General features: G+C 34.1%; 1 protein-coding gene across 3 annotated transcripts in view; it reads left to right on the plus strand.

Moving 5' to 3' along the window:
- The first annotated feature begins 800 nt into the window (after nt 1-800).
- ccser2a (coiled-coil serine-rich protein 2a) overlaps nt 801-13,302 on the plus strand; it is a 228,612-nt gene continuing 216,110 nt past the window's right edge. For all 3 annotated transcript variants that reach the window (XM_051922848.1, XM_051922850.1, XM_051922849.1), the window contains exon 1: nt 801-1,480. The gene's annotated coding sequence lies outside the window, so the exon portion shown is untranslated. The remainder of the gene's footprint in view (nt 1,481-13,302) is intronic.

The raw sequence follows: 13,302 nt of genomic DNA on the forward strand, positions 1-13,302 counted from the left end.
GATACTATGTTGTCCTCTGTTTAGCCTCTTAATCTGAACAAGGCAAAGTATTTGCTGCTTTGGCCACAATATATAAAGCAGACATTAAAGCTGAATACCTAAATGAGAACAGAATACAGTGTATAGAACAGGAAATTTCTTTCAACAAAAATGTTATAAATACAGCATGAGAACTGTCATCTTTGACATTCAGCAAGTCAAAAAAGAAACACTAGCTACATATGCATAGGTAAAACGCATTTTACTGAGGATAGAATATAATTAACTGCCATTTCCACTTATGATCGTTATAGCATGCGTATATTACTGATCAACATAACTAACAAGTATGAAGTGAACAGCACTTCTGCCCTGTTAAAAGTGAAACCAAAATGGAAATACGGGTAGTGATGGTCCTGCAATTAAAAAAAAGTAATAAAAAGCACCTAAACCATTTTATATGCTGTAAACATAACCTTATAACATTTATATGACTAACTACAACAGTAAATCCAAATAGTAACTGTAGTAATATGACACTAACGAAAGCTACCTGAAAAATAGAAATTAGACCAGTTCGAGTATGCCCTGAACCGGTTTTCTGTTACTGTAGGTCCCATGCGTCTTAAATTGCAACTCGTATTGTATTGGCACAGGGGCTTCACAAAATGCTTGGGGTTTTCAAATAAAAATCTTGTTGCAAAAACTACACATGCACGGCCGAAAGGCCTCAGTCTCGGATACGCGCGCGGTGTGCTGTTGCGTGCAACGTTAGAGAAGCTCGGGCACACGTACGTAGTGAGTGGGCGGGGATTGTTTTGGTGTTGACGTCAGGGTCAGCTGTAACGGGGCGAGTCGGCGCGGCTGAGATTGAGCTGAATGAATTATGGTGGGAGATAACGCTAATGAAGTACCCTTAAAAGCGTGAAAAAACGAGATGAAGAGAGTAATGTGAAATTAAACACGGAACCAGAAAAGTTAAAGAAGAACCGAACCTAAAGAGGGAGGCTTGCGTTTTGCCGCCAGGTGTGTCATTCGATAGCCTCCACCTAACCAAGAAGGCACGCTGCCAACCGGCTGGCGAGCTCGCATAGCCGAAAGCGGCAAACGTGGCCCTCGATGCAAAGACTGAAGCTGATGCTTCCTCGAAACTTGCCATATTATCAACGTGGAAAAGTGGCCAACAAATGAATCGGACTGTTTTTGCGGTTAGGAATTTATTCCATTTCTCTCACGGGTCTTTTGGGAAAGTGTGAACCCGAAGAAATCGCCAGGTCATAGGATTGTAATTACCCTTTCCTTAAAGGAATATGTACACTACACATTTTTGTTGCGAAATGCATTCCCTGAAGAGGTGACTGTTGAGAGTGTGCTTCATATCTGTGTCAGCATGGTCCCAGCATTTTCAGGATTTCTGATTTGCCTTCTAGGCGGCTGACAGGAAGCAATCGCGAGAGAAAACACGGCCCCTACACTGGTCGAGGAGGGTGGTATAAGTCAGGTAAGCCTCTTTTTTGGTTTGATCCACCAGAAAATAAATTTTTTATTATTGGTACCGCTAACATATTAGTGAAAAAATCAGAAAGTCGCCGAACTTTTCATACCCATATATGATGCAAGGATTAGGGTGGGTGTCCCGTTGATCTATGTTGTCCTATCAATATTGCTACATATCACCCCGTGCCCTGGATCCTGGAAGCATGATATTGACGATAATGATACAGTCGACGTTTATTACTTTATAGATATTGTTAACCTTAAGGTGGAGATCAGGGCAATTACTTCTTGAAGAAGAATAATGTCCTCTCCAGTCGTAATGTAACAGCATTCTGGCGTGATTGTACTGCATCTCAGACCATCTGTACGCCCTTTTTCCGATTCGTTATCCTCTTTCGCCAAAGTAGAAGGCAGCTGGCAGTTTTAAATATTTTATTACATGACTAATTCTTCGGTGGTCATTGATATGTACTTCCTTTTCATGGCAGTGTAATAGCTTGTTTTATAACCACCAAACACCGTCCTTTCACCCTAGTCAATGTCTAATTAGACCCGAATGCACTTTTATTTTATTTGTACCTTCGTATTTTTCCAAGTTGCCTACCTTGTACTCATAATTATTTCATCCCCGAATAAATGATCACGCAGTTAATCGAGATGCATTCGTTGTAACAAAAAGCCTTCAAGCAAATATGATTTACTTTATAGAAAATATTTATTTCACTGGGAAGGGTGGGGTCAACATTTTCTAGTTATAGAAGAAAACAGAAGAGCATCATTAAAATCATTCTCATTTCCAATTTATTTATATTTAAATCCTTCTCTTTCTTTATGTCTCTTTCTTTAAGTAAAGTTTTTTGCATAGTTATTTTTACCCATTTAAAGTATGTTTAAGTAAATAATGCACACATATGTATTTATTTTCCTTACCCTTTTTGTTTTAAGGTTATTTGTATGTGTTATGTTTGAGTATAGCAAAGATTCTTAATTGTAAAGTGTCTGTTTTGAATTGGAAATGCTCTGGTTACAGTAAGTGAACATATTGTTCCCTAACTTACTTTTGTGTTTAGGTCCTACATTGTATCCTTATTGTTCTGCAACATATGCTGTCAGTTAATTTCTGCCCACATGGTGCACTTCCTGAACTGGAATTCCCTGTGTTTGTTGAACAAGGGTAGCTGCTGCCTACCTTGTAATATGACTCCTCCTTTCTAAATGGAAGGAGCTACTGTTTTTGATAGGCAGGGCAGTATCACATTGCCCCTCTTTATCCCTCCCATTCATATAGACTAGACAACATGATTCATTAAAGCTTTTCTGGCATTGGGTGTTGGATGAATGATTTGTTGCGAACATTTCACTGCTCAGTGACCCTGGAGGTGGCTATTTAACTGCTGCATGTAGGTTTAAGTACAAAGGTTATATTAAACATTTCCTGATTGGCTGTGCTTCCAGTAGTAGAGTGCCCTGATGTCACCCTCTAAACTGAAGTGGATTATTTATTTATTTCATTTGCTTCCTTGATGCTGATTGTCCCTGTTGTGGGTAATTAGATAAAGCTGTAATAAGTTGCTTCTTTGCTTCAGCATCTTTACAACTTTTGTACAAAAATACATATAATGGAATTATCCTTCTTTTTGTGTTGGACCAGAGGGCAAGACCTCCAGAGTGCTCTTCTTTATTGTAAAAATGCAATGACTCCAAGTGTTCATTGTTTAGAGAAAAAACATTATTACCTTATACAACATAAAAAGCTTATATATTGAATTATACATTAAAGATTATTTTGTAAAGCAGGCTACCTGGACATTAATAAAACATTACAACTGTGGAAAAAGTTTTTAAACCCTTCAAAATTGTTGTTTTTTTATATTTAATCTTAAAACTAATTTGACCATCTTGTGAATCCAAATACCAGACTAGAAGAATTCTATTAAACAAAAAAGTACTTTTTATTTTCTTTGAACACAGTGATCCAACATTCAATTTAAAATTATGCAAACACTTAAAACTGAGTACTTGAGAGCACATTCTTCTCATAGCAAAATGTTCTGCAGATTTGCTCTGAGGTATTATGGTGATTTTTTATTTTTTATTTTATTATATACTGTTAGCAGTCAACACTCCTAGGGTGGCTTACACTGTTAGCTTTAACACAGGGCACAGCATTTCATCTAGGTCAACGTCCAGACTTTAATTTGGCCATTCCAAAGCAGATGGGTTCTTCTCCTGTAGCATTTTTGTTTAGATATAATTTTTCTGTGTAGGACCATTGACAGGGTCCTATTTTTATTAAGCTTCACCATGTGAAAAACTAACCTTAAATTTCCCTTTAGTACATGTTTATGACTAAGTTACTGTATCGCTGCCCTAAAACCATTATGCCCATACCTGCATGATTCATGGATGGAATTTAAGTTAAATGTTTTTCGTAATGTATGATTTCTATTTTCCATGTAATTAATCTCATCTCTTCACATTCTTTATGTAACCTTCTAGATCTTTCAGGCAGTCTCTGGTAAACTTGTTAAGGGATGTAATGTGCTTTGTAGAGAATAGTAACATACTCTTTAGTATATAACTCCCATGCACATCATTCCAGTTTACTGTTTTGCTTATAGTAGACTTTTGAACACTGATATAAGCTAATGCTAAAAATTCCTTCAAACCCTTAGTCCTTATCTTCAGGTTTTTTTGTGACATCCAGAGGTATTATACTGCTTGAAGCTGCAGTGAATTTTGTTGTTTGATCACATATGGGGAAACAGACCACAGAGTTGAATTTCTTCCATCTGTTCACTATCTGCCTTACAACTGATAGAGAGAGGCCAGTTTTTAGAAAATGGTTTTGTAACCTTTCCAGCCCAGTGAACATCAATTAACCCCTTCTGTGAGGCCTTCAGAAGTCACTTTTATTCACTTATGATTTACTTCCACAAGTCTGTGTCGGACAAGAGATTCTGATAGTGAAGAACCTCTCATTCTCATCCTGATATATAAAGCTACCCTGTTAACAGATTTTATAGTGAAATATGTTACTTTTTCATGAAATAGCACTGGGTCTAAGAGGAGAAAAAATAAATTGGGGGAAAAAGTACAAATTGTGCTAATTAGTTTTGTCTATTTGATTATGAGTAAGATCAGATAGCTTTTTAGGTCAAATGAATGCTGAACATTGTAAAGGATTTACAAAAAATTTTGTCATTACTATACTTCATGTGGTAATGAAATTAATTTTATTTACAAAAGACTACTAGTATCTTTTTAAGCTGATAACCTTTAATTGACAGGTTATGTTTAGTTGTATAGTTTTAAAAATATTTCATCACATTAGTTCCAAGATTTTTGTTTGTAGTGTTTGCAGTTATTAACAAATGTTATCCATGCTTTAGCAAATATGCATGGATGCAAATTTGTGTATATACATTCAGTATATGCATATTCATGCAGTAGTTTTCAGTTTTATTAGTTTACTTATCCAGATATTCATATGGTAAATATTAATGATGCGAATTATTCAATTTATAATCAGTTAATGAGTCAGTAGCCTTACCCATTTTTGTCGTAAAAGTGAAAAAATAATTCAACATTGCTAACTTCTGTCTGCAAGTATCCATTAGCCATATTCAGTCTGGTGAGTGACATCTAGGCATGAGATTGTACTATTTGAGATGCTCCTCATAAGTGGTATCTCTAAATGTGTACACTGGTGACACTTGGAAATAATATTTAATTCTAGTATTCTTCTGCTAGTTAAACTAAAAGAAAAATAGCCCAACAAAATATAGTAAATCCCAGTGCACATTGCTTTTGAAGAGAAATATCCCAGATATTGTAAAGTAGTCATGCCATATTGCCGTGGCAAAAACTGATTAAAGAGAGGTGGAAATGCCACCAGTATTCCGGCCAAATGTGTCTTTTTGCTCAGATAAGTAGCATGCTTCATTATAAAATAAAGAAATTGCTATTAAGAGTGCTGTTGTTTTTTTTCAAAGCTGGACTGTAAAGACACCAAGTATAGAACATTTCCAAGTTTTTTTTTTGTTATTTTTTTTTTATTTGTTCCTATTCCATATGTTACATATATAGTTCAGTTATTTTTTTTAACAAACACAGTTTTTAAAGAAAGCTTATGTTGAAGGACATTTCAGTTATAAAGATATGAGAAAATGGCAAAAAATCTCTGAAATTGAATCTCTAAATAAAACCTTAACCAGTTGCTGAGTCATTGTATCACCTTTACTCCCTTCCTGGTGTTTTGTTAGAATCTAATTAAAATTTGAGATATATTATCATCTATTAGTTATGTTTTGTTTAGAGTTATAAATAACCTGAGATGCAGTTTCTTTAGCTCATGGGAAGCTGCTCTTGCTGTGTCATTTAGCATTCATTCTAGTTAATTTCTAAATAAAACCTAAAAGTTTGTATTTTAAATAGATCATTTTAACATGTTATTATTTAATTAAATGTAGAAAAGGGTCTGTGTTTCTGAGAGCAATATTAATACATTGAACGTTTGTTCATTTTTTTTGTAACAGAATTAGAAATATTTGAAATTCATATCTCTCTAATGTGTAGAAGTAGGTGTTAGCTGTCATTTATGCTATCTAATTAATGTAGTCTAGATTTGTTTCAACAATATTTAATTTTCTTCCTTAACATTCTAGTTTTTGGTTTTGTTTTATTAGTAGTAAAATGTTTTTCCTGTGTAGTTTAGGACAATAGATAATTCTTTGTGTAATGAAGAATGTGATAGAGTCTTGCCTTGCAGACAAACAGTTGGTAGGACAAGGGTAGCTCTAAGCCTTCATGGTAGAAGAGAATGGTGCAATGGAAGAAGTATATTGAAAAAATCTATGCCAAATACTTGATAGTCAAAATCTTCAAATGAGTGTACCAGGAGGTGAAACGTTTGCTCTGAAAGGATGTTTTCTGGTGACCCCAAATTAAGAGACATACCATGTAAAATACCTTTATTACTTTAAGATGCAAATAGTTTAATAAAACATTTTAAAGATTACAATAAAATGAGCGGAGGTGAACAGTTAACCTCGGGAATAACCCTCAAAGCATACAAATACCCTAGGAGTAGTACAAGTCTGCATTAATTTCTCTTAAGCTACATATTGTTTAGTGCTGTGGATTGAAACCAAGCCAAGTTATGGATAAGTATCCTTGGATGCAGTCTTCCAGCTTCCTATTTCTCCTTTTGTGTAAGAGTCAGAAATTTTATAGATAGATGGCAGGTTTTCATAATTTCCCTTAAATATTAGTGGTAGAAACTATACTGTCTTGCATTAATGGAGATATATACAGTATTTCATTCTTTTAACATTCTCTTTTGAAAGATTTATACCCAGAAATTGTTTGTAAAGGGATTTTTCAGTCAGAATTTCAGATGAAGAATGGAAATTTACTATTGGCAAGTTATATACTGTACTTTGTCATCCGTCTGTGCAACCTGTGTACCTAGCCCTAGACCCTGATTGTGAGTGATGTCGTTAAGCACTCACCTGGCTTAGTTATGTTTTGTGATTGTCCCAACTTCATACCATACTGGGAATAAAATTTTTGTTTATATGTTGGACAACATTGGCTCCTTGCAAAAGTATCCCCAGTTGGAATAGAATTTTGCAGTGAAAAATCTGTTGTGATATCTTTGTTTACTTGTCATCATATTCTATTTAAATATAAATATTCCAGTACATCCATGATATGGAAGTGGGAAAGGAATATACTGTTTTGTCAAAAATTAGAAAAAGAAAATGTTTTCCGTCTAAGGAAGTGTCCAAAGTTCCTTACGAATTTGCCAGGAATTTAATAGTCTTACTGCATTGTCATGCTGGGCCTCCATTAACCTTGTGGAAGCTACAATATCATGTTATTACTTTAATACTTACTGTAAAATAATTTTATAAAACTAATAATAAATAAACAAAAATAAATTTAGTCAAGTATCCCTTAAAGTTGAATGAAGACTGTTGTTTTTTAATAGTTGTCATATATTCTTTACTTGACATTTTCTTTGATTTGACTACACTAAAACAACTGGCATGTTATGCATCAGTGCAGTCAACAAGCTAATTAAAAGGGCGAGCTGAGTTATGGAATGCACACTGGACCCATGATGGTAGTAGCAAAGGAAAGAATTAAAACAAAACTGAGTGCCATTATGAACAAAGCTGCACATCCTGTCTCTGACACACTAACACTGAGTACTATCAGCCAAAAAATTATTCAGGAGTAGTGTGTCAGGAAACGCAACTGGGGCTTCTTTGTACAAACAGCAATATGTCTGGATAATGTCGCACTGTGACTGCGACCACCAAGTCAGAGGTTTTTGTTTCTTTTTGTCTTCCTTTTTAGTCATTTAGTCATTCTGATATGTGTTCAAACTATAGTGTGCCCGTGTTTCTATTTCTCTATGTCTCAATCTACTTAGCAAGCTGATTATATGGTTATACCTTTCCACATGTTGCAGATTTTCCCGTACATTTTTGTAACTGTTTTGCTGATTCATAAGATTTGTAAACCTTCATGCATAGTTGCATCTCTATCACATAAAACCACTGCCCTCACTGAAATGCATGGTTAAGGATGTTATTACTCTTACAAGGCCCAGTTTTGATGTTAACTGTGCATCTGATTAGCTCAAATGTCTCTTGAAAAAATATAGTTCAGATCAGTGTTTTTTTTTTTTTTGTCATCCTTCAGTGAATGGTTTATTTGTGCTTTGTAGAGCTCCCAGGTGATTATACAGTATAATGTATGTTTTTCCATCTTCCAGGTACAGTTTCTTTACAGGTGTCTTAGGACTGTCTTATTAGCTTCCTTACATTAGAATCTCTGTTTAAAAAAAAAAAAAAAAAAAAAAAAAAAAAAAGAGGCTTTTCTAGGCAGTCATAATTGTAGCATATGTACAGTATTTGTTTATAATGACTTTTAGTGTGCTTGAGGAAATTTTAGTAAATGTGAAGTTTGCATATACCCTTTTCTGACTTCTTATTTTGAGTAACCTTATCTTATGTTTGCTATTCTGCTGACTTTGAATGTTTTTTGGGTACTGTATTAACTTATTTGTGGGATTTTCCAAATGTAGATATACTTAAACTGAAAGTTTTGAAACTGCTTAATTGTATACTAGTGGACTCTGTTCACCTAATTATCTGAATAGGCTAATAGAGCCAGTTTAACAGTCTTAACAAAGGTAATGTATGCATATGTAATCAGTCATTTTCTGTTTTATTTTAACTTTACATTTACATATTTAAAATTTATTTGAAGACTCTGGAAGTAGTTGTTTTTTATTTTGGAAAAAGAGTTTGTCTTTGGCAAAATCCAAATTAAATATGTTAGAATTCCATATTGTAATACCCTAAAATGAATATCTGAAAGCCTGTGATGTTCATAATTCGGAATATTGACATGCAAACATTTGCCCAGTTTTAAAATGCTGCATTGCCACATTTTAGTGTTAAAGATAATGCTGTGTTGTGTGATGTATGACAGTCTGGTTGATTACTAATGTTTAAGATGAAGTAAAACTCTGATTGTTTTACTGTTTATTTTCAATAGTTTAAGGTTTCTCACCTTTCAATGTAATTATTCTTTTCTTACCAGCTTCTCAAATATTTGCCTTGGTAGGCTCTAAGCCTGTTTTTTTTCTTTTAGCTGTTAATTTCATTTACATATGTTTTTTAAATTGTTATTGCCTTTATAAGTAGATTGTCTGATCAAACAGTTGCAAGTACAGTTTTAAGTGATAATTGGTTAAAATTCAGTTTCTATTAAATTGCTATGTATTGAATAGAATAGATCAACTGACATAATTGTGAAGTGATGCAAGCTGCTTCATGCCTGCCAACCCTCTACAGGAAGCATTTCAGAAAAGACTTCTTTTGTCTTTTTAAATCTGGTTTGAGGCCAGTTTCTTACTTGTAGTAGTCCATGCACGTTTGATCATCATTTTTCAGTTGCTTTTGAAAGTTTTCTTAGTTTTGTGCACACATTAACATTAGTTGGTTAGCCCTTTTTATATTTGTCATTGACAGAATGGCATAGTAAATGTGTAATTAGGTTCAGATATTTCTGTTATTGGAAGTGAGAGGATAAAGGTATTTATAAAAAAAAAAATAAAAAAAATCCAGAAATATGAAGAAAACAATTTACATTGCATCATTTGTGCATAGACTTTCAAATATATGTATGTTCTAAGATTCATACAAAATAAAGTTTTGTATATGCAAGAAATTCTAAACTAATTCTAAAGCAGTTCAAATAAATCCAACCATACGTTTTTTGAACTAGAGTATTGGGTGTAACACATCAAGCATCTCTGCATGGAATGCCAATCCACTGCAGGGTGCAATTCTGTAAACTCCTACGTTCAAGCTGGTGTTTCTTCTGGAATGCTTGTTATGTGTTGTTTTATTACATTACCTGCTTCTGGTTTCCATAATATATTAAAAAAAAAAAAAAAAAAAAAAACCTTTAAGTGCATGTTTAAGATCAGTTATTGTTGTGAGGTTTTGAAATGTGTAGGATTAACTTCCATGAAAATGTTACTTTTTTTTTTTTTTTTTTCATTTTAACAACTTAATTTTTTTAACATTATTTTAGTGATTTCACATTATCATCACTTTGCATTTGTTTTTTGATTGCTGGTGCCACAATTTTGTGGTGTTTTCTCATCTGATGTCTTATCTAGATGATGATATGTAATTCATGTTTTTGACCTTTATAGTTTCTCATCTCCTGGCTTTATTTTTTTTTGTTTGCAGAGATAGTAATATTTCACATTTAATTCTGTGGAGATTTAAAAAGGAACATTTTTGCATTATGAATGAACATGAACAAGTTAATTGTGGATCGCTGAATCTACTATTGAGAAATATCAAAATAAACTGCTATTTTGTGAAGAGATTTCTGAAACTTTGTGAATTGTCCATGGATAGTGAAATATATTTTAATTAATGCTTTTGTGTATGTGTTGCCTTCAAAGTAAATAAATACTTAACCACTTTCTAAACTCCTTTTACTCCTCTCTTCTTTGAAATACCTCTATCTATAATTTTTACTATAAAAATGACTAACATTTTGTTTTCTGTTGGACTGATTTACATGGTACAGAATTAGCTCAGCTGTTTCTGTGAAACTTTAACAAGAAGAAATAGGCTTTCAGCACTGTTACAAAAATGTTTTCCTTTTAGTTTTTGTGATAAATATAATACTGATTGTAGCTCACACCGAGATTAAGGAAATGATTATAAGCAGTTGGAATAGTGTATATCAAATGTAAATCTATGAATGCAGAATAAATTGATTTCTTTGTCCCTTTATCTATAATTATAACTTTGTTTTGAAGTAGGAATGTTGATTTACAGTACAGTATATTGTTTCTTATACTGTTGCCCTATCCAAGGCTGTTTATCTCCTTAATCTTGCTTCTGCCTATATAGACTCTGGTTCTTCAGGACCTGGAACTGGATACGCACAGTTTAGAAAATGGATGGGTGAATTGTTTCTTATTTATTTAAATTCTTGCTTAAGTTTGAGTATTACTCCTCTATACCTATCTACCAGTTTCATATAGAAAGTACCATATTTAAATATTCTGTACAGAGATAGTACTATAGATCATCCATTATCTGTCTGTTTTCTTTGCTTACTTTCCCTAGTCAAGGTAACAATGTGATGAAAACTACCTTAGCACTGCAGATCAGTTGGAGTTACTGAAAGCAACCTTTAGCACTAAAAAATAAAAAAGGAGTACAGGTGCCATATTAAATAATAATAAATAATGCTTTAAGCAATTTGTTTGTTTTTCTTTATATCAAGTACCACAAATAGAAATTATGATTAGTAAAGAAATTTTGTCTTATGCTGCTATTAGTTTTTTATTTATAGTCCTGCACTGATTTATAGCCAGTTGAGCTGAATAATTACAGCTAAGGGCCATAGGAAAAGAATAGGGTAATAATGTTTTAGAAATTCAGCCATAATAAGTCTTTTTGTTGTTGTTATTATTATTATTTCACAAGGTTTTATATAAACTGCTCAAAAAAATTAAAGGAACACTGAAAACACTTGAGATTTCAATGGGGAAAAAAATCATGCTGGATATCTATGCTGATACAGACTGGGTGATGTGTTAGGAATGAAAGAATGCCACATTGTTTGATGGAAATGAAAATTATCAACCTACAGAGGGCTGAATTCAAAGACACCCCAAAAATCAAAGTGAAAGAATAATGTGGCAGACTAGTCCATTTTGCCGAAATTTCATTGCAGCAACTCAGAATCGTACTCAGTAGTTTGTATGGCCCCACATGCTTGTATGCATGTCTGACAATGTCGGGGCATGCTCCTAATAAGACAATGGATGGTGTCCTGGGGGATCTGCTCCCAGATCTGGACTAGGGCATCACTGAGCTCCTGGACAGTCTGAGGTGCAACCTGGTGGCGTCGGATGGACAGAAACATAATGTCCAAGAGGTGTTCTGTTGGATTTAGGTCAGGCGAGCGTAAGGGTCTGTCAATGGAATAAATTCCTTCATAATAATAATAATTAATAAGTTTTATTTATGTAGCGCCTTTCATACACTCAAGGACACTTTACAATTCAATACACACATTAACAAGACAATAGAAATTACATACACGATAAAGAATAATACTCATTGAAAAGATGTGTTTTTAACAGAAGTTTGAAATTAATAATAGATTTTTCCTCGCGAAGGCTGAGAGGGAGAGAATTCCAAAATTTAGGGGCTATCACTCTGAAAGCTCTGCCACCCATCGTTACTAACCTGAATTTAGGTACAGTGAGTAACTTAGCGTCTGTTAATCGTAATGCACGGGCAGGAGTGTAAGGAAGCAGCAGCTCCGATAGATAATGAGGAGCTAACCCATGAAGGGTTTTAAAGGTGAGAAAAATAATTTTATATTTCATTCTTGAAGAAACTGGTAACCAATGTAAATCATAGAGGACAGGAGTGATGTGAGGAGATTTTTTTATTGTGTATAAGTAAATGAGCAGCAGAATTCTGAACATATTGTAATCTATTGATATATTTAGTCGGGAGGCCATAAAACAAAGCATTAAAATAGTCCAGGCGGGTAGTGATTAAAGCGTGAATGAGTGTTTCAGTATCTTTCACACTGAGGAAAGAATGCAGATGAGCAATGTTGCAAAGATGAAAAAAGGCTGTATGTACTATTGAGCTAATGTGTGATTAAAAAGTAAGAAGCTGATCAAAGATGACACCCAAATTACAGACTGATGCTGAAGGTTGAACCAGGATCCCATTAATGTAAATTTTTAGCCCATAAAGGGTAGAGAGGACAGATTTGGTACCAACTAATAAGATTTCTGTTTTATCAGAATTGAGTTGTAAAAAATTATCTGTCATCCAATGATTAATTTCCCGAATGCAGTCAGTCAGTGCAACAGGTGAAGATGTTGCAGTTGCATCAACACTTACATAAAGTTGAGTGTCATCGGCATAGCAGTGGAAGCTCCGACCACACTGATGTATAATTTCACCTAATGGGAGCATATAGATGTTGAAGAGGATTGGACCGAGTACTGACCCTTGAGGGATACCCTGTGTGCATGAAGTACTGGCAGATTTGTTTTCCCTAATGAAGACGTAATACTGGCGATCATTGAGGTATGATGTGAACCAAGAAAGAGCAGCACCAGAGATGCCAATAGCTGAAAGTGGGGACAGTAAAGAAGAACTAGAATAGTAGCCATCCCAGAATCTGTGGTTATAAGTAAGTCATTGGCTACCTTAAGTAAAACAGTTTCAGTGCTATGTAGGG

This window comes from Erpetoichthys calabaricus, chromosome 2, assembly GCF_900747795.2.
Source record: "Erpetoichthys calabaricus chromosome 2, fErpCal1.3, whole genome shotgun sequence".
Taxonomy (NCBI): domain Eukaryota; kingdom Metazoa; phylum Chordata; class Cladistia; order Polypteriformes; family Polypteridae; genus Erpetoichthys; species Erpetoichthys calabaricus.